General features: G+C 35.1%; 1 long non-coding RNA gene across 4 annotated transcripts in view; it reads right to left on the minus strand.

Annotated features, from left to right (window-relative positions):
• LOC149918480 (uncharacterized) overlaps positions 1 to 23,895 on the minus strand; it is a 40,523-nt gene extending 16,628 nt beyond the window's left edge. For 3 of the 4 annotated variants that reach the window (XR_016465507.1, XR_016465504.1, XR_016465505.1), the window contains exons 1-2: positions 23,773 to 23,895; positions 10,083 to 10,185 (exon numbers count right to left, since the gene is read on the minus strand). This is a non-coding gene — a long non-coding RNA (uncharacterized LOC149918480). Of the gene's footprint in view, positions 1 to 8,748; positions 8,817 to 10,082; positions 10,186 to 23,772 lie in introns of those variants that run through there. The other variant, XR_016465506.1, reaches the window with a different exon arrangement.
• Positions 23,896 to 27,716: the final 3,821 nt, after the last annotated feature.

Raw genomic sequence — 27,716 nt, forward strand, 5'->3', positions numbered from 1 at the left:
CTCACTTTAATTGCCAGTTCTACTAACCGATCTGCATAGGAAATGCTCTACAATAGTAAAGTCTTAGTATGGACATGGTATGCGTGTGTATTTAACCTTGCATCATGCATTACTCCTTCCAGGGGAAAAACAAAACAAAACAAAACAAAACAAAACAAAACAAAACAAAACAAAACAAAACAAAACAAATAAAATAGTTATGCTTCTTCATAATAACATTCCACAATACTGCCTAAGAAACATATTATAGAAGTGGCATTATGTTCTCTCTATGAACCCACCACTCCCACCAGCACCCCCAAAAGAGTGAAAAATGTTCATGGAAGAAATCAAAATTATTTTCACTGAAAAAAAAAAAAAAAAAGCAAAAAGGAAGATAATTTCTATTGATAAAAGAAATAATATATGTCAAATTATTCTATTTTAATTAGCTACCAGTACCTTAAAGAATTTAATTTTGTCAATGCAACAAAAGAGCACATTATTTAGGGAAGAGAAAGACAGTGAAAGCCAGGTTTTTAGAAATTGAAATGCCAGGTTACTTAGAAAGGCCAGGAAAATAGATTGCCTTCAGTCAGACTGCACAGGGGAGGACCAATAGTTTGATATCCAGGGTTTGAGTTGTATTGCTATATCCATTCATTCTCCCTTCCCTCTGTATTGCAAAACAGAAATATAGATTTGGAGAGATAATTGGATTATTTAACATGTTCCAGTACTCATTATCATATCAACAAACAAATTCTACAAGAAGATTGCATAGTAACTCTTAAGGACATGATATAATTTTATAATTTATTCAAAAGCCTTTACCAAAATGGTACCTAATGAGAACTATGAGGAGTGTTGCAGATGTACTAGTTACTTTCTTTATTGGAACAAGTTAAGAAACTGTTAAGACCATGAAGAAGTGAAGAGAAAGCCTTCATGCTTTACCTGTCCTGGAAAATCACCATAGATTTATTAAATTCTTGATTCTTTGAACATTTGAATATTAAATCGTTGAAAGTACTACAGTTCTTGAGGAGCTGTTACACAGATTGACCGTTGGGAATGGATAAAGAATGAAAGAGGCTGCCAGGAAAAGGATTTTCGAGCACTTTCACAAATACTATTCTGTTCCAATCTTGCTTCTAGCATACACAGAATTGGATGAGACATTATCATGCAATGTTACCTCCCACACTTATTAAACAACTCCGGGAAATAAATATTACGGAGTAATGCACATTCCTGTTTACTAGGCTGTGAAATATGGAATAATTGAACAATGGAGAAAGTACTGCCATTTAGTCTTAAAAAAAAATAGCAGATTTTTCACAGATAAACAAACCCATATTACTTCTTTTCTCATAAGAAAAAAAAATGCTTACAAAAAATTAATCTAGGAAGTGTGGAGTTCAAAAGTTATGAAGACAAATTAGAAGTATTTTGAGATATGTGAATAACATGTAACTACTCAGACAAGGTCACCTCTTCACATTGCCTTGGAAATCTATTATATAAACTTAAAGCAATCTTATTAGATAAAAATGTTTGTGTGATATAACTTTCAATTCTTAGGTAGAACTGACATTTCAGTGCATCACATCATTGCACACTGTACCAGTATGACATGTTGAAATGATAAAATGTTAGCTCTAAACTACAGAACTGGAGAAGAATAAAAAAACTGCTGTTAGGTTATGCAGCAACCCTTCCGTTAGCAAACATAAGACCTGCAATCATTAATATTTTTGACTCTTACCATGCATAGTGAAGGTGAAAAACATGACTATGTGGCAGACAGCAAATATCTGCACAGTTAATTACATTAATATTCAATACAAAATCTCGTTTTTATCCTTCTTTAGAACTGGCTAGAAGAATGCAAATACTCTTCCCATTTCTGGAAGTTATTTATTTGTTACAGATAGGAGAAAATCAACAACACTGCAAGATATTTATGCAAAGACTTAAAGGGTTGCTGAGAAAGTAATGCCTCCTATTTTACTCATTATATACAGAGGCTGATGTTGGTAGCATGGTAGTAGAGGTTGACCCTTCCCACCAGTATTCCATTACATCTTGCCATGTGACAGACAGCAGGAGAGGAGCAGTCTGACAAAATTACATCTGATGTGGAAGTTCTTAAGAAACAAACGTGTGGAACTAAATTCCATTATGAGGAAAAAAATGGCACCTACTGATATTCATCACTGCTTGCTGAACATTCATGGAGAACAAACAGTGAATGTAAGCACAGTGAGGTGGTGAGTGGTGTGTTTCATCAGTGGCAACGGTGACATGAAAATCAAGCCACATTCTAGATGGACATGAGTATTTTTATGAGCATGGCATGCAGCCTATTGTGTATTGCTGCAAAAATGCATGGCTAATGGTTATGACTATGTTGAAAAATGGCATGTTGTAGCTGAGAATTTGCTCTATCAAATAGTGTTACTGTGCTCTTTGTAGTTTCCCTGAAAATAAATAGGAGGCATTACTTTCATAGAGACCTGCATACATTTTCATTTTCTCCTTGTAGAAATAAAGCAAAAATAACTTACTAAAATTGATACACACTCTTCACAAAGAAAGAGCTATACACTAGAAAGTGCTGCTGCAGCTCTTGCTCACAATCAAGTAGCAGCCTTGAGCAAACTGAGCTCTCAAAAAAAATTTGGGGGGCTGATGCATACATTTACTAATTCCTTCATCTTTGTGTTCCTACAGTAGGAAACAATGAAGAAATGGGGGTGTGACCAAACCAGGCTACAATAAAATGACTAAGTCTTTCATTTTTTTATGGACATATTAGTTTTTAAGGGTGGCTACTTACATGGTGCAATATTGGTGCAAAAATATAATATAAAAGAACTACTGAAAAAATAAGGTTACATTATCAGATGAATTAGTAAGTTTTTAATGTGCTATCCTGAAGATTTCTGTATATTATCATCTTTACATCAGATTGTTTCATCAGACTTATGAAGGCTTAGGGGTAGTGTTGAGGTAAAGGAAGCCTGCTGCAAAGAACATTTCTGGTCTTCAATTTACCATGAGAACAGTTAAGAATTTTACTTTTCACTAAATTATTTTGGAACAAAATTGAGATTTTCCAAATTGTTTTTCAATTTAATTGACATATTTATTTTGTAGTGTAAAATGATTAATACTTAGGATAAGCTGCTTAGCCAGACCTCTTAAATCCTAACTTAAAGCACATTCCTTTCAACGAAAGCAGTCTATGATTGTTTCCTATTTCTCACTTCTAAGATAAAAAATTCTGTGTCTGTCAGTCCTTCAGGCTCCATAAAGAGCCATCTCTCCATAGTGTCTCATACTCACTGTTTGATTCCCTGTTGGAACTGTGATAATTTACAAGATAATTAAGGAGTCTGCACCTCTTAAATACAGACATTTGTCTTTGTTAATATTAGAATGATTGTTTTTCTTCCTCTATTTTTTTCTAAAACAGTCTAAGTCAATTCTCCACAGTCATTGACAGAAAATGAGAGCAGAGGAGGAGCTACTCTCTGTATGTTCTCTCACTATGACCAAAAAGCTTCTGCCTGACATTGGATTTTCATCACTACAGACTTGGAACCTCTTTATTCTTAACTTAGTGAATGAATTATCATATTAAGAATTCCAGAAGTATACTAGAGTAAAAAAGGGGAAAGACTAGAATACTATTTGATTAGGAACAGCAGGGGAAGGAGAGGATTTAAGGTTAAACTACTACTTCTAGAGGTAAGATATTATACTGGCTAAGCTTTTCCTGTCCTACCAACCTACATAGATATAAGAGTTACCCAAATCAATAAGACTTGATTTTACAAGCAAAGCCCATAGAAATTGCAACTATTTGATGTAACTAAAATAGGGTCATTTTCACAAGATACCTACTTGTATTTTAGGCAGTTGTCATTAATACATTTATTGATCAACTGCTAATCTGCATTCCAGATTTTAAAGTACTGCTGAAACAGTCTGGTGTGCAGTCATTTCCTACAGCATTAGTTATCATTCTTTCTGTCTTCAGAGAGAGAAGGGTTCATTCAAACAAGCTTTTGAACAAAGTTCATTATCGTACTTGAAATGACCTTTCAAAATTGTTAATGAACCAATCACCAAATGTGGAAGTCTCATTCCCCTCACTGCATTCAGCGTATATATTTTTTTGCACAGATAACTTTGTTAATTATCATTATAAGCAATTTGTCTTAAGTGTAAAAAGCTATATGCAGTAAACCTGATTAGAAGACACATCACTGAACTGTCTTCTCTCTTCCAATTATGAGACCCAAGCAGTTGCACATGGCCCTTTATTCTGACTATGCCAATATGCTGCACATAATAGAAGAAATTTTTTCCTGTTAATGTTGATTAAGATGTTCCATAGAAGGTAATACCAATACACAATCTCAGATATCCATTTTCTTATTTTATACCACTTTGGCCTACTAAGTTAATTGTTTATCTACTTTTCACGACAAAAATACATTGGCCATTGAGAATGGTTATGCTGAGGACTCTCAGTTTTATTATACAACCTGTAAATCTTCTGTCTCCTTTAGAAAAGCACACAATACGACAGAAATATTTTAGACAAGATCCTCTGAAGCAGTAAATCAATATAGCTCTACTGAAATCAATTGAGCTAGCATGATTTACAGTAGCTCAAGATCTGCCCTTTCGATTGTGGCCAGTGATAAAAGAGACTCAAGAGTGTTATTACAGTAATATTCAGGAATACATTTTCCAGTAAATTACAGTTCTTTAAATAGAGATCAAGGAAACAATGCATGAGCTCTGCTCAGTTCACTACACAGTATGGCAGTATTGTAGCACAGGATTAGCATACAGTCTGCAGTTCTGCATGCCAACTACATCTATCTGTAGGTATGCAAGTCAGACATGATACCTAATCTGTCTGTTTCTATAGGCCATTAAGGTAGGTAGCCACTGACATTTCACTTGTTCTGTACAATGGAATGAACTTCCAAGATGACTGTTGTTTTTCACCTGTTGTGAGAGAAATCGTGCAGCAGATATCCAGCTCCTAAACAGACTGAAGAGTCCCATCAACAGTCAAGTTGCTAGACTTGCTTATCCTTTGTCCTCCTCCAGTAGCAAAGTGAAGAAGCTTTCTCCTGATCAGTATTTGCAGGTGGGTCTAAATTTCCATTTTGATTACCAGTGTAAAAGATCCTTATTTTCAGCATTTAAGGTGCCTAAAATGAGCAAATCCAGCCACAGCTCAAGAAATTAACATAAACTGTATTTATAGCATAAGCATTCGGACTTGAGAAATTTAGAATTCTGCATAAGTTCACATTTAAAACCAATTTGAAACAGGAATATTAAGAAGTCGAGAAAATCTTATTATGCTATCCTTCTCAGTTTAGTTTAATAGTATTTCTGATTTTGAGATTTCTTAACGTGCTACTTAGTGCTTGCAGGATAAGCCCTGACAAACTGAATGCACTGGTAAAAAAAACTAAGATGTAGCACAGTAACATAGATTGTTTTTCTCATTCTTCCTATAGCTGTTTCCTTAAAGGCACTTAGAAGCCAAACTTACACAGCAGATTTTTTTTCTTAACAACTTTGCCAATTGTTTTTAAGTGACTGCATGCCAGTTTTGCTGGCTAGGATATGTCCTCCTTGCACCTGATCAAATTCCCATTTGGTCATGAAGAAAATTGTTGTTTAAAAAGCTTTTAAAATATTTTTTTAAAGATTACTAAAATACCAACTGTAGATATAGAAGCACAACATTAATAATGTTTTTTTTTAATTATTATTTGTTTTGCAAAATTAATGTCACTCTCTGTATTTAATAAAAGATGAAATGTGGATGGAAAGAAACATTTTTCGTATAGACAAACAAAACAAAACAAAACAACCAACCAAACAACAACAAAAAACCAGAAGACGCTCTGTCAAAAAATAAAAATAAAAAACAAACCTTTGTGATAGATCTTTGTAATTTTTACTCTGAAGAATGCAGAAAAAAAGAAGTAGGCATTTTTTAATATTACTTGCTCTTGATCAGAATTAGATAATGCAAATGCAAAAAGGAGAACAAATGTTGAAGAACTTCAGCTTAGGTTGCTGAATTTTACATTTTACATTGCTTTTGTAAGCCAACATTAGGAACTTAAGTGTTATTAATTTATACGTAACCCTGGAGTTTCATTTTTTTTACAAACATTCTGGATGTTTAAAATTTATAGTAAAATAAGTGATTGTTTCTTGCTTTGTTAATGAACCTTCCATATAGCTTGACAGAGAACTTGACAAGATTAGCAGTGGGAGAAAGAATGTTTAATTACTTTCTTTAGTTGTTAAATGTTTGCAAAGGCTTCTTAGAACAGTGAATGAAAAGAGAATAATTATCACTTAATTATATAGTCTCTAAAGAAAACAAATATACTTCTTCTTTGAACTTTATATATCTTAAATAACACAGTATTCATGGGTTCAAAAAATCCTCAGAAATCACTGAAAGATATTTGAACATCTAGTATCTCTTATTTCAGTTCACTGCTAACAAATCAGTGATTTTTGTTTTCCATTTTGAAGGAAAACACATTAGTGGAAGTGCAGTAGACCTAAAAAGATCACATGAAATTTCTGTGGTAAATTATGCATTATAATTTAACTAATTATAATTTAATTATTTAATTATATATATATATATATATATATATATATATATATATATATATATATATATATATATATATATATATATATATATATATATTGGTTTTTTTTTTTAATTAAGTCCTTTCAATTGCCAAAAATGCAATCACACGGAGGAGGTACTTCGTACTCACCTTAAGAGTACCAAGGAAAAAAATGACATTGCTTTCATGGATACCGAATTGCTACTTTATTTCTTAAACAGATTCAAATTCAGAGTCATGGCTGCATTCTTTGGTTGTATTTTGAAGAAGACATTGATAAAAATTCACTGACATATTCCTTTCAAGACAAGCAAGAAAGGAACATGAAGGAATAGTAATTAATTAATTAATTAATGCAACATGCTAAAAAAAAAGACTTTCCTTTGGTCAGAGATATGGAAACATTTATTTGTATGGTAGTTTCTCAGATAGCAATGCTTCCAGTTTTACTATGTTTTCCCACAACATCAGAGGTGGATAGTGGTATGGCAGTAGAGATTGAACATTCCCACTGATTACATTTTATTGCTGTGTGACAAAAGCAGCAGAAGGGCAATCTGACAAAGTGGTTCCATGACACGGAAGTACATTTGAATCAAACATGTGATTGAATTCCTCTATGTGAAAAAAAAGTCTCACCCATAGACATTCATCAACACTGGCTTAATGTTTATGGAGACCAAACAGTGAATGTTGGCATATATCTTTGGCATGAATACTGTCTTCACCTTAGTACAGCTATAGACAAATTTTAGATACAATCTCAGCTACAATGCACACTCATATAACTACTGATCCACAGGAGAGCTGTGGAGAGACAAATGTTGTAGCAGTCTTATGGAAACCTACGCTTCCCTAGGTATGCATCTTCCTGCCCTGGTGTCCCCAAAGCTATGAGCTTTCTCTTTCTCTGTACTCTAAGCTAGTGTTCAGGTAATATATGTGAGCTTAGATATACTAATATATCTGTTAATGTCTTCCAGAACACCTAATTTTGCAGATGTGAGGCAGCTGCCATACTGAGAGAAGTCTAGAACGAAACAGACTATAATAAAAGTGAGCACTCATGTTTACCTTTGCTGACCCACCGCCCATGGATCAAAACCCCTGACACAAGACTATGCTGGATCCAAGGAATAATTAAACTTCTCTGTTCTCTCATTCTCTCTCTTTATCTCTTCCTCTCTTTCTTCTCAAGCTTCTTTTACTCATTTTACTTTAGCAACTGTTGTCTAAATTCACATTAAAGTAGTTGACAAGGAAATAACATCTGTGCAGAAGTACTCTTTACACAATTCTTATTGTTTTTAGAATGCTACCTAATTTTGCCTCAAAGTAGTTGATTAATTGTTGTTAGAAATCTCAACAAATTGCTTTATATTGTTTCTCAGAATCATTGTCATGACCCCATCACTCCTATGACTCTACTGAAAACAGAATACTCTATTTGGTGGGATTCTGAAGATTCACCTTCCTCAAAACCCAGCATGTGGGACAAGACACCAGCTCTCTCCATTTGTTCTATGTTATGTTTCTAGTCATTAAGTGATTTTTATCATATAGTTGTCCAAATTCCCCTGCTGTTCTCAATAACATCCCATCAGATCTTCCTGAAAAGGTTAGTGCCTCTTCCTAAGAGTTCACCAGCCTTTGTGTTGCTGTTTTTATTTCCTCTTAAATGCTCAAAGATATAGGCAACTTTTCAGCTTCTCTAAAGCAACATAGGACTCTCAGTTTTTATCTTCTTGAACTTTGAACATTTACCACAGGGAATTTCTAGGAGTTGGATTTTTTTTCTCTCTCTTTTTGTTTTTTAAATTATTATTACATATTTTTCTCTTCAAACGCGAAAATAATTATTCCAGTCAATATTTATCTTTTTCAGGAAAATGGGAAGTATAGTCTTTACAGATGCAATTGTTCGATTTGTATTTTTCATCAGGAGAAGACAAAGAAGTAGGAATGGAAGCACTATGTACACACAAAATGACTTACTGTGTGTGTATATATGTATGTATATAAGTACGTATGATGCACACACATGAAAGGAAAGTTTATGACTAACTCACTTAAAATGCCATACTTTGTCCCACCATTCTGCACACAGATGGTGTTGGGAATGGAAAAATTATTAATCTGCAGGAGAAAAAAGAGTTTTTAAATGACTGCTATACAATAGAATCTGACCAAAACATTTTTCCTCCAAAGCTACTTATGGTAGTATTTTAGCATTACAATTTTAGCCATGGAATCATAGAATCAAAGAATGATTTGTGTTGCTAGGGACATTAGAGATGATCTTCCTGCTGTGGGCAGGGTTGCCAACCACTGTGTCACACTGCTCAACGCCCCATCCAATCTGGCCTTGAATACTTCCAGTGATAGGGCATCCATAGCTTCTCCGGGCAGCCCATGCCAATACATCACCACCTCAGAGTAAAAAATGTCCCCCTAATATCTAATTTAAATCTCCCCTCTTTTATTTCAAAACCATTCCTCCTTGTCCTACACTTCCTGATAGAACCTCTCTCCAGTTCTCTTGTAGGCCTCTTTTAGGTACTGGAAGACCACTATAATGTCTTCATGAATCCTTCTCCACTTTGAACTCCAACTCTCCCACATCTTTCCTTTTACAATCTCCTTAAGACACTAAGGAAAATAATAAAGATTGTAGTGTAATAGTATTTCAAAACACAGACTCAGTAAATATAATTTACTGAAACTGAGCTGCTTGTGCTCCTTGTTTAATTGATAACTGCATAAGAAAGCAAAAGGATGGAACAGAGAGGAGTTCTATTCTCTGTTCTATTCTCTCTATCTATTCTCTTTATGGTTATGTAAACACAAAAATAAACATCTGAAGATAGATATACATAACCTGGAAGTAAGAGTACTAGTTTACTTCTTGATATCTCTGTTCACCTAATCTAGAAATGTCAATCTGCAGAACAGAATCTGATCAGCCAAAGTTATCTAAAAGAAGTAACAAAGGTGCCCTCAAAAACTATAAGCCAGTTATCTGATTCAAACAGCATCAAGCATTGTTCCCTGGGGACTTACTGGTACTTTTGCTGAAATAAAAATGGGAAATTTGAAATCTGGAAGAGAAAAATTATTCTCAGCTAGTGCAGAAATTTTCATTTCTTTGTTACACACAAATGACACAAACAAATCATACTGTCTCAGCATCTCTTAACTGTCTTCAAAACACAGGGTTTTTTCAACTGTTGTTTCAGATATTCCCTGTTGTGAACTTGAAATGTAATTTTAAGCTTGGTCTGTGTTTATTTATCTCACATCACAAACTAGCTTTGGTAACACACTATGAAAGTACTGTTTTCATACATAAACTAGTTATGGAAAGCCATAGAGAAGACAGAGTTTGCAGCTGTTCATACATACAGTTAATAGCTTTAGCTGAGCAAATCCTCTTGATCTCTGCACAACCAGCTCCCACTCAGAGATGGATGTTGCTTCTTCACCACAAGGTATTCAGCAGAGGCATCTGTTTCAGGGACATTAGTGTGTTGTCACACAGTTTCTCTCACAGTCATTGCAGGATGTCTGTTGCTAAAATAATCAAACACACTTTTGCCAGTGCTACAAGACGATAAAAATTAATAATGTAACACAGGAAAAAAAGAAGAAGAAGAAGAAGAAGAAGAAGAAGAAGAAGAAGAAGAAGAAGAAGAAGAAGAAGAAGAAGAAATGCCATACTCTTGAAATTAATTTATTTAAGATGACTATTTTTCAGCACACATCATTAGAGATGATCTTCCTGCTGTGGGCTGTGGGCAGGGTTTCCAACCACTGTGTCACACTGCTCAAAGCCCCATCCAATCTGGCCTTGAATACTTCCAGTGGTAGGGCATCCATAGCTTCTCCAGGCAGCCCATGCCAATACATCACCACCTCAGAGTAAAAAATGTCCCCCTAATATCTAATTTAAATCTCCCCTCTTTTATTTTAAAACCATTCTGCTATACAGTTTTGTGGATGAAGGAAAGATGCTTCTTGTGAAATACATTTTGCAGAAAAGGCAAAGAGACCTTCATCTCTGTATTGAGTTCAGCTACTTTTTGTACCTGTCCCATGTAGAAAATGTTATTCTATCAAAAATTCTCCTTTATCTTTACTAAAAATGATGTATAGCTATTGTAGAGTAACCTTGAACAATGCTTTTGAAAAGAAATGACTTTTTCTGATAAAGTATGTTATATTCCTTTGAAATTTATTTCAAAATGTTGAAAAGTTGCTTTGAAAATAGTTCAGATGATGCTTTACCATTTAGATTTCCTCTTTCAAAAGGTATTTATGAGCAAGTTGGAAGTAGGCATAGTGATCTCAGATAGCTTTATCAAGTTAGAAGCTTCCAGGTCCAGGTTCATCCCTCTCAAATTAACTTAGACAAAGACAAAGTAGCTTAAGTCTAAAGTCCATATCCCCTGATCATTTCCACTGTTTCAGAGAAAATGTGAAGATTACACTGGTTAATCACTCAGCTCCAAATATCTGAACTTAGTCTCAGTTAATGAATGAAGTAGACACACAGATGCTATATTTTCCATTATTTTTGATCAGAGAAAAAGAGAGAAGTATTTTAAGAAAGAGGATCATTTGTGCTTCGTAAGTGCTTTTAACTTTTAGCTGAGAAACTGAAAATCTTAGTTCACTTGTTCTTCATCCCTCTTCTATAACTATTGATATCCTTGAAAAAACTGCATCACTCAGATTTAATCCCAAGATATTTTCTTTGTATTCATAATGGTAATTGTAAGCAAAGATTATGTGTCAGTAACTGAAGTACTTCCAATGGAAAAAGTATATATATATTTTTTGCTTGACTTGAATTAGTTTTTCCTCTCTAATCTCTAACTTTTCTTTTAGCTTAAAAACAGAAAGCCAAACCATTCAACAAGAAGACCAGATTTTGAAGATTTATATTATTTATACAGATATAGCTATATTTTGCTATCCCACTTTTCTCGCCATGAGAATTATAGCCAACATTTCCCTTTTGATTACTCAGACTAACTGAATCCATGCAACTCTCGCTTTGCATTTTTGTCCCTCTTTTTTTTTTGCTGTTCTTTTGATGACATTAAGCATCAATTCAGGAACCCTGAGGAAGACTAAAATAATGAACAGATATATCTGAGCTGTAATACAAAACAAAAAGATTATATGCAATTCACCTTGAAAGTAGAAGCCAACATTATGTCTTTTCATGGCTATTTAAAAAGTAAAAAAGGAAAAGCTGTTGAAATATATTTTAACTTTTATACATTGTCCCAAAGAAAGTAACACAGTTGAAAAATCATCAGAAATTCTATTTTTCATTTTTACTGTGATATTAAGAGAGCTTTTGCATTCTGAACTCTACCCACAGCAGTCCCCTGAATTGTTCTGACTCTTAAATAAGAGTACTTTGCAAAAAGTAGAAGGAAAAAAAATCTTCAAAAGATCTCACACTAATGACATACTAAACTTTTAAGAAGTTTTCTTTCAGTATTTATTGAAGCCAGACACTTAACTCGGTACCTTTGCGTCCCAATGTATTCACAGTCTCCTATAGGAGATTTGGATATTTCACTGCTTGGAAAATTGAGGCTGTAATTATCTATTATCCCAGCAGTCTTGAGTCTTTTTGTGAGCACATATTATTAGTTAGCAGCAGTGCTCAAATGTTATCTGATATAGGCAAAGAACAACCTCTGGGCCTGGCTATTCTTTATATGTGTTGGTATTTGAATCAATGGTAGATCATCAGAATTCAAAAATGTCTAGTCCAGAGAGAGACCAAAGTAATGAGACAAAAATCAGGTTCAGTTTGAAGTTATCTTTTGATAGAAAGTTGATACTTGTAGGTGAACTTTTTTTCCTTCTTTTTTTAAATCAAGTTTATTTTCCTCATCTTTAAGAACTATGGTCTGATGATGGTCAACTACAGTTACGTTCTTAACAAGAAGACTGGTCCCCAACCACATCCTTATCTCCAAATTAGAGGGATGTGGATTTGATAGGTGGGCCACCCAATGGATAAGGAATTGGTTGAAAGGCCGCAGACAGAGGGTGGTGATTAATGGTTCTATGTCCAGGTGGAGGCCGGTAACAAGCAGCATCCCCCAGGGGTCTGTCTTGGGACTGGTGCTCTTTAACATCTTTATCAATGACATCGGTGACAGAATCAAGTGCACCCTCAGCAAGTTTGCTGACGACACCAAGCTGAGTGGTGTGGTTGACATGGTACAAGGAAGGGATGCCATTCAGAGGGACCCTGAGAGGCTAGAAAGGTGGGCCCGGGTGAACCTGATGAGGTTCAACACGGCAAAGTGCAGAGTTTTGCACTTGGGCCAGAGGAATCCCAGGCATCCATACAGACTGGAAAGATGATGAGGGGACTGGAGCACCTCCCCTATGAGGACAGGCTGAAGGAGCTGGGCTTGTTCAGCCTGGAGAAAAGGTGGCTGCGGGGTAACATCATTGCAGCATTTCAATACCTAAAGGGAGCCTACAAACAGGAGGGGAATCAACTCTTTGAAAGGGTTGATAACTGCAGGATGAGGGGAAATGGTTTTAAGTTGAGGGAGGGGAGATTTAGGTTGGACATTAGGGGGAAATTCTTTACAGAGAGAGTGGTGAGGTACTGGAACAGGCTGCCCAGAGAGTTTGTGAATGTCCCGTCCCTGGAGGTGTTCAAGGCCAGATTGGATGGGGCCCTGGGCAGCTTGGTCTAGCATTAGGTGGGAAGGTTGGTGGCCCTGCATGTGGCAGGTGGGTTGGAGATTCATGATCCTTGAGGTCCCTTCCAACCCTGGGGATTCTGTGATTCTGTGAGCACTCCTTGAAAGCAGCCCTGTGGAGAAGGACCTGGGGGTCTTGATAGATGAAAAACTTAACATCAGCCAGCAGTGTGCCCTTGCGACTCAGAAGGCAAATGGTATCCTGGGCTCCATCAAACTAGGGGTGGCCAGCAGTGAGTTATTTTTAAAAAATTAAGACACCTTAACTATATTTGTGGATACATTTATGGGGGAAAAAAAACACATGCTAGCTTAAACCTCAGTAGAAGAAGCTTAATTTAATGCAGTCTACCTTGCAGTTTTACACACACACATTACTTTATAGCTAGTCTAGGTCATTTATGGTCAGCTATGGCATCTTAAAGACAGTAACCCATATAAAAGCTGAATTAAATGATAATCTATCACATGCCCAGGCTCAAAGGGCAGAAGAAGCTGGCTCCAAGCTTCTTAGTTTATTATAGTGATTTTGTGTTACATAAAATTATAGTTGGCTCTAGAATATACTGCATACATAAACTAGAAAAGTCAAAAAACCCATACATATATATTGAAAGGGAGAAAGGTAGAACTATTAGTCAGAAAGAATCAACTGTTCAGTTCAAGTAAACAATAGAATTATGCAAATTATTTCTGGGTATCACTGATCTTGAAAGGCATTGCTTTTCAAGATTTCCAACTTTTCCTCTAAAAGTACCTCCCTTTGGCACAGTCCTGCAAAAAAGACAGAGGGAACCTGGAGGCATTTTATAAAAACAGAAGGGGTGCTGACCAACTATTCTCCATTAATAATCAAGGGGAAAGGGTCATGTCAGGATGAGATTTTGGATCAAATGACTCCCATTAGAAAATTAGTCTTTATTTCATATAAACAATTTCTGTGTCTAGAGACCTGAACTAATATTTCACTGTTGTTCACTGCTTTCAAAAATTCATAGCTAATGATGGTCACTATGTTGAAAAATAGTGTTTTGTAGCTGAGAATTTGCTCTATCAAACTGTGTTATTGTGCTCTTTGCATCTGTTGTAGTTTCCCTAGAAATAAATAGGAGACATTACTTCCAAAGAGACCTACATATGTATTATTCTACTGGAAAATATTGTTGGAGTGTTAACTTTTAATGAAATAATTTGATTCTACAGTTAAAAGAAATTGTGATAACAATTTTTATGTTTCTCTGCAAACAGTTCTCCATGTTCATAAATTTCATGATATGAAACATCTCTAGATCTTTATTCCTTCAACAGATACTTATGAAAATTAAGTCCTGCAGCTGATGAAAATCTATCATGGTTTTGTGGCATGATCTTAGAAAACACAATATTCAACATTTGGTATTAGAAAGGTATGTTACAATCTTTAGCAATATTAGTGGTGACACTGTGACACTGAATAGCTGCTGCACATCAGGCAGTTATTGAGTGTAAGTGTCTCTCTTTTCCCGCCATGTCACAATTTTGTTTTATTTCAACAGGACATTTCAAGTCATCTATACAAAAACCAGTCAGATAACAAGGCTAATCAATATACTTCTAAGTCATAACAATGCCAAAATGATTTTTCTTTTCATCACAGTTTTTCTAGCATGACAAAACCAAAGAGATACTTAGTTGAAATAGCACTAAACAAAGAGCAAAATAAACTTTTGTCTAAATTTTCAATATCCTGCATGATACTTGAATTAAAATGAACCCTTATGAAGTTAAGTGCTAGAAAGTGCTGTCTTTTCATGCAAGGAGAAAGTGGTGTAACTTCTTAATTTACAGACAGGTAAAAAAAGGCATCCTAAAAAACAAACAAACAAACAAAAAAACCATGCCAGCATTGTTGAAGAGCAAGATTTATGTAGTGGATATGGAAAATGTACACAAATTTGAATTTGGAGTCCTGTTTTATTGCTACTTTGTGTGTGAATTCTTGTGGAAAACTGCAAAGTAGAGTTGAAAAAGAGCCTCCAATATAAACAAGAAATCTTCAAGTGCTGCCTCTAGCCAAAGCTAGGAGAGAAAACCATGGGAATGAGTAGAAATGAAAAAGGCAACTCTTACTTAGGCTTGGGAATTCAGGTCAGTTTATTAAAAATTGAACAAAATATTTTTTGCTTTTATACAAAAAAAAAAAAAACAACAAAATAGTTTTTGCTTTTTATCAAAACAAAAGCAAAACAAAATCCAACTCTCAAACAAATTCCCTCTGTAGTATGAGTATGTTCAATCTGGAATTCTGAGTTACTTGATCAAAAAAGTAAACTATTAAATAATTATATTTTTGGAGTTTAAATGATGCTGATAAGATCCATGAAATCCAACAAATGCAAATACTTTCTATTTGAAATCAAGTACCACTAGCCAAAAGAAAAAAGCCCAACATCTTTAGATGTGTTTGCCTGCTTCCATGTTTTTTTCTCCTTGAAATTAGAATCACAGATTAAATGGGAGCCATTCAACAATTCAACCCTTTAGACTCACTCTTTTCTGGATGACATATTTTATGTGTTTTGGACAGAAATTCATTTTTTTCCTAGAGACATTCCTGCCATTATTTTTCTGAAGAGCTGAACTCAATTCTAACAATCATTTTCAATGCACTAAGCATGAATAATTCCATTATGCATCCATTATCAGCATAGCCCAAGTCCCACTTACACTAATTTAGGTCTCTTCTGATATCCATACTGTCATTCAAGGTTTACAACAGTATCAAGTCAGAATCTCAGTCAGCACCACTGCATTAATATTTCTGGGTTTGTAGTCTAAAACACAGTACAATGTAATTGTGATTGCAGGACATTCAGTGACATGATAATTCTGCAGAAGACTATGTCATTCCAAATGGGCCTTCACAAAAGCTTGTACTTGCACATCTTAAAGATTTTTTTCCAGTTCAAATTGTTCTATAACTCTAATGTCTTTGAATTGGATAGTATAATCAACACTCATCCAAGTGCATTCAACAAAAGTACAATTTAATTTTTCACGTCAATGAAGAATATTTGAAACTTCTTCATTAACTTGGAATATATATTTATTTTTTTATGAATTTAAAATATGACTGATCCAAAGTTCATTAAAACCAATGGAAATCAATCTAGGGCAAGGTAAATCATTGCTTGGATTCTCTTTATAAGACAGCCATTGACTGCAGATACAGTTCATGGTCCAGTAAGTTAGTCCAGTTAGTCACAGTTTTATATTATGAATGAGCAAGGACACAAAAGATTTCAGCATGAATTAAACTCGATGTGCAAATAAAGATAAGAGATCCAATCTATTATCTGCTTTTTCCACAGTTTTACAGATCACTGATTTATCCAAAATTACTCCAGGCCTACATTCTACCAAAAATTCTGCCATGTAATAATGTTAAATTTTTATCGGTATTTTTTCAATATCTCTATTAAAAATTGTATAATACCAAGTTTTCATTTGAGTCTTTCCACTGTTTATAAGTAATCATAGTTTTCATTGTTCATAACTTTTCACTGCTTGATAATGTCATTCATTTAGTTTCAAAATGCTGCTGTTATTCTTGTATCTTAAAGAGATTTTTTTCCCCCACATCAAGAATAAATTACAAAATGTGCGAGTTACACATACAGGCACAACCCCAAAAAAAGATCTCATTGAAAGAATGGAAAGAAGAAAGAACCAGGCCCTTTGCATTGTGCCCATTGACAGAACAAGAGAAAACGGGAACAAAGGGAAACACAAAAGATAACAATATAAACACCATGAAACTCTTCTTTACTCTGCTCAGAGAGATTACGAAGTCTCTGTCCTTTAAGAACATCAAAAACCATCTGGATATACATGGTTTTGTAGAAATGGCTCTAGGTAAACCTGTTTGAACAGGATGGTTGGGCCAGATGATCTCCAGAGGTCCTTTCCAACTTCTGTGATCCTATGATTCTTTGAAAGAAAGTTATGAACATGTGCAGAGAAGAGCAATGAAGCTACAAAAAGAATGAAAAGGCAAGACTTGTGAGGAGAGGCTGAGGGAATTGACATTGTTAGTGCAGAGAAAAAGAGACTGAGGGAAGACTTCTTTGCTCTCTACAACTACATGAAAGGAGGTAGCCGCTAAGTGGGTATCAGTCTCTTTTCTCGGAAGACAAATGATCAGACAAAGGGAAATGGTTTCAAGTTGTGGTAGGGGAGGTTTAGGGGATAATAGGAAGAATTTCTTAAGGGGAATTAGTCAAGCACTAGAACAGGTTTTCCAGGGAAATAGAGTCTTCATCCCTGTAGATATACAAGAGATGTACAGACATGGCACTAAGAGATATGGCTTAGTGTTAGGACTTGGTAGTTTAGGTTGATTGTTTGACTTTATGACCCCAAGAATCTTTTTCAATCTAATGGTTCTATGATTCTATGTAATATTCTGTACATCTGTCAAGTTACAGACATTTACTCTCTGTCTGACACGAACAATGAGTGGATATGGAAAAGAAATAAAGGACTTTTTTTTCTCATTAATCACAATGGCTATATTTACATAATCAAACCTCGTTTTATAGCAACAAAACAAAAGCTAAGTTTTAGGGTCTTAGATATATCACAGAATAATTACACAAAAAATTGATCTACTTTTAGGATGTCTAGCACAAAATGACAGAATTGCTAACCTACATTTTCACTGTTGGCACTCCCAAAAGGCCAGAGTGCTCAGATCTCAATGTTTCTCTTTTTTTTTTTTTTTTTTTGACAGACAAAAAGCAGCTAGCTGAAGGTGTTCATGCAAATTTCCATGACAGAAGTTGAGAAATACTGGCCTAGATTTCTCTGCATAGTAAACTTATTGGTTCCTCACGTTACTACTTCTTGTGTGCCTGAATCCTAAAAACAATGTGTTTTCCCTGGTTCTGCACCCAGACATGATGTTTGCGAAGGCAGACGTATTTTTTTTCCTACAGCCTCTTATAGCCATTTTTTTTTCTTTTCCTGACATCTAGGTTTTTCTCCAAGACGTTCCTATTTTATACCATGTCATACTCATTTAGAACAAAATGTGATTATCAGCCTCAAATACTGACTAGAAATCCTTCAGGATACTGTAGATGCCTCTTTGCTGTCTAGTATACACACTTCTGAATTCACAGTAACAAGCAGTAACTATTTATTCCCATTGGTTATTTGAACTTTCTACTAAAGGTAGGCATTTGATTCCTTTGCCCTTCAGATAGACCTTAGTACTTCTAATACATTATTTAGTTCCTCTCCATAGGCTCTGAATAATTCTTTACCTTTTTGTTGTTAACTTATTAATACATAGTATATTTTGTATTAGTATAAAACGGCTTGATTCCAGATGTAGTGGTTAAGTATTTAGCTAAACTGTACATTCTCATATACCTTGAAGAAAACGTTCCAAAGATGTAAGTTTTAATCCACATATGTGAATCACATGAACTCCTTTTTTCTGGCTCTATTTCCTTCATTGATTCACTCCCTTAAGAATCTTTTCCCTAGAGTGTAACAAGAAAGGGATTACATGCCCTTTCCAATTCTGTCAAGAGCTTTTCTCTCAAAAACTGTTTGCATGCTGTCTAGGGAAAGATGAGGGAAAAATATCTAAAAATAACACAAGAAAAAATCAATTAAAATTAATAGAATTGGACTGAGTCTTTGTGATGAGACTGCAGCATGAGGAAGAGCAGATGTAGTCTAATGGGTATACAATATCCATGAAAAGTTGATGCCCTAAGTAAATGTAGAATGAAGCCAGTAAGAAGAGGATATTTATTATTTAAATACTCTGTATAGATCTTAAATTTTCTAAATAATTTGCCTATATTACAAAAATGAGCACATAAAACGATTATCATCAAAACAATATATATTCTATATAAATTACCAAACATTTCTTTGCATCTCTCCTTCACATGGTCTATGTAGTCTCACAGCCTCCCCTATTCTAAAACAGTGAAATTTGACATTCAGTAATGAAATCATAAATCTGTAGTAACAAAATAACATATTTACAACAGATTACCAGTAAAATAATAAAATTTCAACAGTTTCCTATATGACAATTTAGGAATTCTGACTTTTATTTCCATTTTACATCATCTATAAAATTGAATCCCTCACAATTTTGTGAGGAAGGTGCAAGAATCTCTAAAAAATATTTTATAGTCTAACATTTTAGCAAACTCAAAACTGCAGAAAAGTTTAATCTACTTTACAACTATTGCACATAAAGACCACTGATTTCACTGGTACATACATGTGGAATAAAATCTTCTCAAACTTATGCTTTTGTTGGAGAGGCTGTGGGGGTGGAAAAAGGTTGGATTCCACCACCCCACCCTACACCACTCTACTTTCTTTTAGAGGAGAGGTTTTATGAAGAGTTTCTTGAATGCTGACACAATTTTATCAGAATTTTCTCCAGTCAGATATTAAGATTCCTCTATTACATATTTTGTTATCACTGAAAGATGTTTAATTATACTGCTTATTGCGTTTTGGTCCACAGCCATTCACTTTATGAGATAGTCCTGTAAACAAGGCACCCATCCCAAAGATTGGCAGTTCATTTTGGAGATGAGTTAAAGAAAGAAAATTAGTGCATAACTCTTTATTCTTAAGAGCTATATTTGCATGAAAAGGATAACAGATCACAATTTAAAATTTTTCAGCCTCCTTGGCTTGATGGTATCACTACCAATTTTCAAATAGTCTGAGATCTTTGTGCAGAAGTGTGCATGAATGTTAGAAAAACAGAGTGAGACTTCTTGATAAAAATTGGGTCTTATGTCTATACTAGGTAAATAATATGAAAAATAATAGAAATTCAATCATTTTTTTTATGAAAAAAAGAATCCAAAAAACAACAGCTATATTAAATCATTGTTTTTCTACACTATAGTAATAGCTTTGCATTAGGAGGGTCATCACTTCCAGTACTGACTACTCCATGCTATATAAAGATATTATTGTCCTATTGCTTGGTCACTGTATGGATAAGTAGAGCAGCTGACAGCTACATGTAAGCTGATGTATAAATACTAAGTATTTTCTTTAGATTTTCATTCCAAAGTTACGTTACTCAGCAAGAAGAAAACAAACACCTTTCTCACGATTTGGGTCAAGCCGAAGTCATCTGAGAAAAAGAAAACCATTCTCTCTTACAGTAATTTTCATGGCTATGATCATTTAAGAATTCTATCAGACAATCAGTACTCATGAAAAAGTTGTATTTTCCTTCTCTTAATTTAGACTATAATTAATCTGAAAGCATTCCACCTCCCAATCCTCTTGAAATGTGAATGGAAAAAAAAAAAAAAAGTGAGAGAAAGAAAAAGAAGAAATAGCAAACTTAAGCATGATAATTTGGAAATACAAGAAAATCTGCTTTTGCTTTTATCATTTCCTCTGACTAATGTAATTTCATGCTGCTGCTATACACTTTGAGGAATTTCTCTCCAAACCGTATCTTCTAAAATCTGAGGATTAGCTAAATTACTATTTTTCAAGGAAAGAAAAGTTCAGGCTTGACATTGCAGTAAAAGTAATCATGATATTAGTATTTAATGGATAAAGCATTTAATAAATGAAATCTTAAAAAAACAAGACCCTGTCTATTTTGAATAACCTCTGAACAACCACATTAGTACAGAAAATCTTCCACACTATTTTAACCATCAGGTTATTCTTTTCCTCCTAACCTCCAAATCCTTCTAACACATACTACAAACTAGAGTACATTACAATAACTTTCTCATAATCACCCTCTGAGAAATTGTTACATTTTAACTCTGTACATTTTTTGGTTTTTACCCATTTGAGTCCAACAAAAAGTATGGAATCTGGACTTGGCCTACATCTTAAAGAGAATCTCTGTAGTATTATTCTTGCAGTAGTGAAATTGTATACCTCAAATAACTTCTGATAAATCTTGTTATTTTTCTTTTGCTATATTTGATCACGGATATATTGCATATGAGAAATAGCTCCATCCATGTTGTTTTATTATTGTAAAATAAATATATTACATATTGAACAAGAAGCTGTGCATTTTGCATTAGGTTCATAGGTCAGTCATGGCCAAGCAATTGTTTAAGAAACTATCCTTTTCTTGACTGTGAATTATTACCTTCCAGCTGAAATGTTACATCTGCCTTTATAAATACTCAGTTACTTAAATCTAGTTTAGGCCAATGAGGTTATCTGAACTCAAAATTCCAAGATGTTTGGAACAAACAACTAAGGTTTATCTCTTCAACCTCACAATATGAACACCAGAAGTACGTACAAAGATAAAATCTGTGTAAAAAAAACTATACAATATAGCAAAGCTGTGTGATTCCATTTAAAATAGAGTACAATAAGACTCAAGCATAGCTTGAGGTCAAATCATAAATTCCAAAGAATTCAGTATTTTTTCCAATCACTACCAAGCTGGCTGAAGCACTTGCTTGCATTGTTAAGAATGGTTGAAGGAATGCACCAAAACTGGCATTCCGAAGAGTAGCAAATCTTTAACAAGTACTATCCAGCTTCATAACCGTAACAAACACCAAAATCCCAGAGGTTCTCAGTTAAAAAGTGTTGTGATACCACAATGAAAGAGATCCACAACTGAAAGTACAGAACTAATTAGGCAGGCTTTTGTTTAGTACAGCAACAAAAGAGACTACATATCTTTTTCAGTGCTCAGAAATCTCTTGAATTAATCAGCAAGCATCTCTCTAGTTCAGTCAGTACGTAGTAAAAAATGGTGTGCCACTTGCAAAGTTTCCAGCTAGCCCCAATGGAGTTAAGTGTGGAGAACTCTGTGTCTGAATCACAGACTACATGAGATGAAACTATCTCTGTACATCATAAGTGCAGAGCTCAAATTAACCTACAGACTGTATAGAAATCTATGACTGAGCGGGTATTTCTTCCAAGTGTAGTAATTCTCCAGAGACAGATTTACTTGATGGCTCAGGATCAGCTCAAGTAAATATAATATAGCATGAGACTACTGTTCTGTGTAGAAATACTGCTACCTGTCCCAAACAAACAAACAAATAAATATTTCTAGAAGTCAAAAATGAAACTTAACAATTGCATTTGTTTAAATTTAAAAGAGAAAGAGAAAACAAAACAACAACAACAACAAAAAAGCATTGTAAATCACAAACAGGCTACCACTTTCTAGATTTTGTTTTCACTTTAGATGGCTTAAAAATAGTGCAATTTTAGTGATTCACAACACTTTGGAAGGGAAAAAATGGTCTTTAGTAGATAGATGATTCTGAGCAAAATTATCATAGTTGCATAATATTTAATTTGAGGGAGTTAAATTCCATAGTTAGCTACGATAAGCCACTCTGGTGTTTTTATATGTTGGCTAGATCCCATTTCTACATACATAGAGAAACAAAGATGGTAAGGAAGAAAAAAAACATTTATCAGAAGGACAATGTAGTATCAGTACAAATTATAAAATAGTTAAAGGTGAGATCTATGAAGGTAAAAAAGGAAGAAAAAATGTGCTCAACCATGAAACAGGAAATATATCTTGCCAGAAAACTTCATCACATCTGATTTTTCTCAAGGACAGTGAGGGAAATCTGACACAATGAGAGATTTTTTCCTATGGTAAATAATGGTGACAGTGTCTTGAAAGACAAGCCATGTCCTGGAAGACCATGCACAATTATTATGTAAAATGAAGAGAGTCTTGATCAGTTCAGTTCATCTGTGCACATTGGCTAATGCTGTTGATTATGTTGAAAAATAGTGTTTTATAGTTGAGAATTTGCTCTATCAATCAGTGCTTTTGTGCTCTTTGTATCTGTTGTAGTTTCCCTGGAAATAAATATGAAGCATTACTTCCAGAGCAGCCAAAGTAGTTCCAATCCTCACACTGATATAAGGTGTCATAAGATGTCCTTTAAGAAAGAGTGAACTAAGTTGAAGATATTTTTAATGCTAAGATTAGCCCTTAGGAATCCTAGACCCTGGAGATCAGAATGAGAGTCTGGGGAAGACTTCTCATTTGTCAAGGAGAATCTGGTCAGAGAGTGTCTAGCTAAAATCAATCCACACAAATCCATGAGCCCCAATGGGATGTACCCACATGTGCTGAGAGAGCTGGCAGAGGTGATTGTGGAATCATGTTCTATTATCTTTGAAAGGTCTTAGTGAACAGGAGAGGTGCCTGAAGACTGCAGGATAATTGTGTCATTCCAGTCTTCAAAAAGGGCAAGAAGGAGGATCTGGGAAACTACAGGCCTGTCAGCCTCACCTCCATCCCTGTAAAGGTGATAGAACAACTTGTTCTGGATACTCACCCCAGTCAATTGGAAAAAAAGGTTATCGAAAGTAGTCAGCATGTATTCACCAAGGGGAAACCATACTTGAACAACCTGGTAGTCTTCTATGATGTCATAACTGGCTGAGTAGATGGGAAGAGAGCAGTGGATAATGTGCACCTTGACTTTGGAAAGGCATTTGACACCATCTCACACAACATCCTTGTTATGAAACTTAGAAAATGTGGGATAGGTGAGTGCACCTTGAGGAGGATTGAGAGCTGGCTGGCTGGCAGAGCTCAAAGTGTTGCCATAAGCAGTGCAGAGTTTGGTTGGAGGCCAGTAACTAACAGTGTTCCCCAGGGGTTGGTGCTGGGTTCAGTCTTCAACATCTTCATGAATTACCTGGATGAAGGGATAGAGTTCACCCTTAGAAAATTTGCTGATGATACAAAACTAGGAGGATTGGCTGATACACCAGAAGGTTGTGCTGTCATTCAACAGGTTCTGAACTGACTGGAGAGTTGGGCAGGGAGGAATCGGATGTGGTTTAACAAGAGCAAGCGTAGAATCTTGCACCTGAGAATGAATAAACACATGCATCAGTACAGGTTGGGGGATGAACTGCTGGAGAGGAGCTCTGCAGAGAAGGACCTGGGTGTTCTGGAAGGGAACAGGTTGGCCATGAGACAGCAGTGTGTTTTTCTGGTCAAGAAGGCCAGTGATATCCTGTGATGCATTAAAAAAAGCGTGGCCAGCAAGAAGAGGGAGGTGACCCACTCCCACTCCCACTCCCTCTACTCTACCCTGGTGAGGCTATCTTTGTCCAGTTCTGGGCTCCCCAGTTCAAAAAAAGACAGGGATCTCTTAGAAGGAGTCCAGCAGAGTGCCACAAAGATGATAAAGGGCCTGGAGCATCTCTCATATGAGGAAAGGCTGAGTAACCTGGTCTATACCACCTGGGGAAAAAACTGAAAAGGGATCTGATTAATGTTTATAAATATCTAAAGGGAGATGGGAGGTAAATGGATGAGGCCAGGCCCTTTTCAGTTTGTAGCTGACTTGCAGAGATGGGATTAGGGAAACCAAGGCACAGATGGAACTGAAATTGACAAAGGACATTAAAAACAACAAGGGATCCTACAGGTATGTAGGTCAGAAAAGATAGGCTAAGGAGAGCCTTCTCTGCTAAATGAGAAAGGAGAATGGCCATAACAGATATGGAGAAGGCTGTGGTACTCCATGAGCTCTTTGCCTCGTTCATTACTTGAGAGCCAGGATTCTCACATCCCTGAACCTCACATCCCTATACCTGATCCTCTACGTGGAGATCCTTGAGGTCTCTTTCAACCCAAGCTCTCCTATGATTCTATGATTACTGCAAGTCAAATAAATTTCATTAGTACTACACTCTGTCAGAGTTGATTAACTGTTCAAAGTATCTTGGCTCCACTCTTTATTTATGTATGGAACATCACCCATAGTGATTTTTTTTTTTATATGGGGAGCATGTTTGTTTGTTTGTGGAGTACGTCTGTCAGGGAACTAAACCTAGTCTTACAAATCCTACATTTGCCTGATTGATACTGGCACATCACCTAGAATGGAAGCATAATGCTACTCTACTGCATATTCCTTTTTCCATTTTAATATTCTGCACTATCAAATGGGGTAAACACAAACACTACTGCAATTCTGTCAGTTAAAAACAGATCTGTAAGACATAAAAATGAAATAAACCTCAGAAAACTAGTTAAAATGTCAACACATTTCATATCAGTGTTAGAGCAACTCCACCTAAGCACAAGACTATAAAGGTATGTTATCAGCATTGTGTTGTACCTATTGCAATTTTCATCACCCACTATCTGACTTCTCATTTAAAAAGATAGCCACCTTATTTCTTGTTATCATGCAGCTCTGCTATAGCCTCTTCTCTTCTTCTACCATTGTCTTTATCAGCAGGTCATTTTAAACTAAGCTATTAATGAATTTTTTTTTTGGGGGGGGGGGGGGTTGTGATACTTTCTTATTATTACTCTGAGAAATGCCTCCAAGTCCTCACTCTTCTCATGACCTCCAGATATAGAGAGTTTCTGATCCCTTCTTAACTTCTCATTTACGGTATAGAGAACAGTGGGAGAAAACATTTCTCATTTTTGTTTCCTGGCCTGAGAATACTGTCATAGTGAAGATCAGGTTTTTCATTAAGTTCCTAAGGACTGCTTTGCTTCTGTGTATGCCTTCAATTCCATATTTCATGATGATTTTAACCCAATAAAGTACCCCTCCTTTACCAAAAGAATAACAAGATATAGGGGAATCAAAATCCAGATACACAAAAAGGTATAGTATTGTTTGACAGCAACTTCACTGGATCTATTTGTGACAAATACAGTCAGTACTTCTGATGTTCAGCCTCAAACTCTTCAAATTATTTTTGTTTTAAATGTGGACGATAGGGAGGAGGGAAACTTCATTATAAGATTTCTCAAAATGAAAAATCAACATATTGTTTCCGAATGTTTTAAGACTTACTTTACATGTATTTGTTCATAAACATGCAAGAGAAAACAATGAACATTCCCGAATCATTCAAAAAATACCCTGTTCATCTGAAGTAATTTCAAATTCTAATGTTTCTGTGCCACCAATAAAGAAAAATACTTCTCATTACCGTAATGATATCAACCTCCCTCAAAAGAGCTATTCAAGTAATTCTCAGCCATCTTCTCCCAAACTTTGATAAACAGAAAAACATATTCAAATGACTTCAACATTTCACAGTTTATGCAAAGAGGAATTCCTTCAAGTTTGTGGAAAAGTAATGATACACTGAATTTTTATGCAAAACTTTCAGTCACTTGCACATTATGTAAGCTCTTCCTAGTTTAAACCCACACATAGGCTTACAAGTGAACTTCTCAAGGCAGTCATGGGAATCTAATTTGTCATCTCTAAATTTAATTATTAAACTTCTTTGCTCTCTTTCCCTGAAATTTCAGGGACTACAATGTATATAATTTTTAAGATCAAGGAAAATGACTGGTCTTACATCTGCAAAATAAAGTAAACAATATCATGCATTTGAAAGCTAAAATTATCAGTTTTGGAAAAACAAAAAAAAAAAAATTATGTACTATTTTTTATGAGTGATACAATGACTGTATAAAACAGCTTCATAAAATAAAAAGCAGTTGTGTGGTAAGTAACATCTGAGTAAAACATGAATGGAGGCTTTGTTTTTTTGTCCCTCCATTCAACAGATTATCTTCTAGTCCTTTCCCTTCTGCTTGTATTTACGTGAGAACACAAGATGTTTACTGGCAAAAGGAAGGACTGTGATGGTCTGCTAGTAAAATCTGTGGTCTACTTCAACATCTAATAAGGGGTGTAAGATAGCAATCATGAGATACACAAACCATTTTATTCTTAAGTCTTTTCGAGGTTGAAAAGTCATAACACTTCAAAGTCATAATTTCTCTCCCAAAAGAAAATGAGCAACTACTAGGTCAATATCCTAGAATTTGAAATAATGGCAGTTTCTAACCCCAAATCCCATTGGATAAATGGAAGGAGATAATGCAATTTCAGTACATAGAAATAATTAAACAGTAATTCTTAGTTAACACAGATATTATAGCCAGAAATGTTCTGGCATGAGCTTAAAAGAGGGATGATGTATGTGAAATCAACCTCTCACAGGTACAACAAATTCAAAGTTCTATTGTCTCAGGTTTTGAATTTTGAACAAGGGGCATATCAGTATTTACTTATTTATAAATCTGATTCACTGCACTTCCTGTTTTCATCTGGAATATTTAATTTTCTTCCCAGAGGCTGCTATGATGCTGTGTTCCTAGATTTAGGATGAGAACAATGTTGATAATACACTAACATTTTAGCTGTTGCTGAGCAGTTCTTAAATAAGTCAAAGACTTTTCTGTTTCTCACACTGTCCTGCTAATGAGAAGGTTGGGGTG

The sequence above is a fragment of the Phasianus colchicus genome, chromosome 3 (assembly GCF_987193195.1).
Source record: "Phasianus colchicus chromosome 3, bPhaCol1.hap1.1, whole genome shotgun sequence".
Taxonomy (NCBI): domain Eukaryota; kingdom Metazoa; phylum Chordata; class Aves; order Galliformes; family Phasianidae; genus Phasianus; species Phasianus colchicus.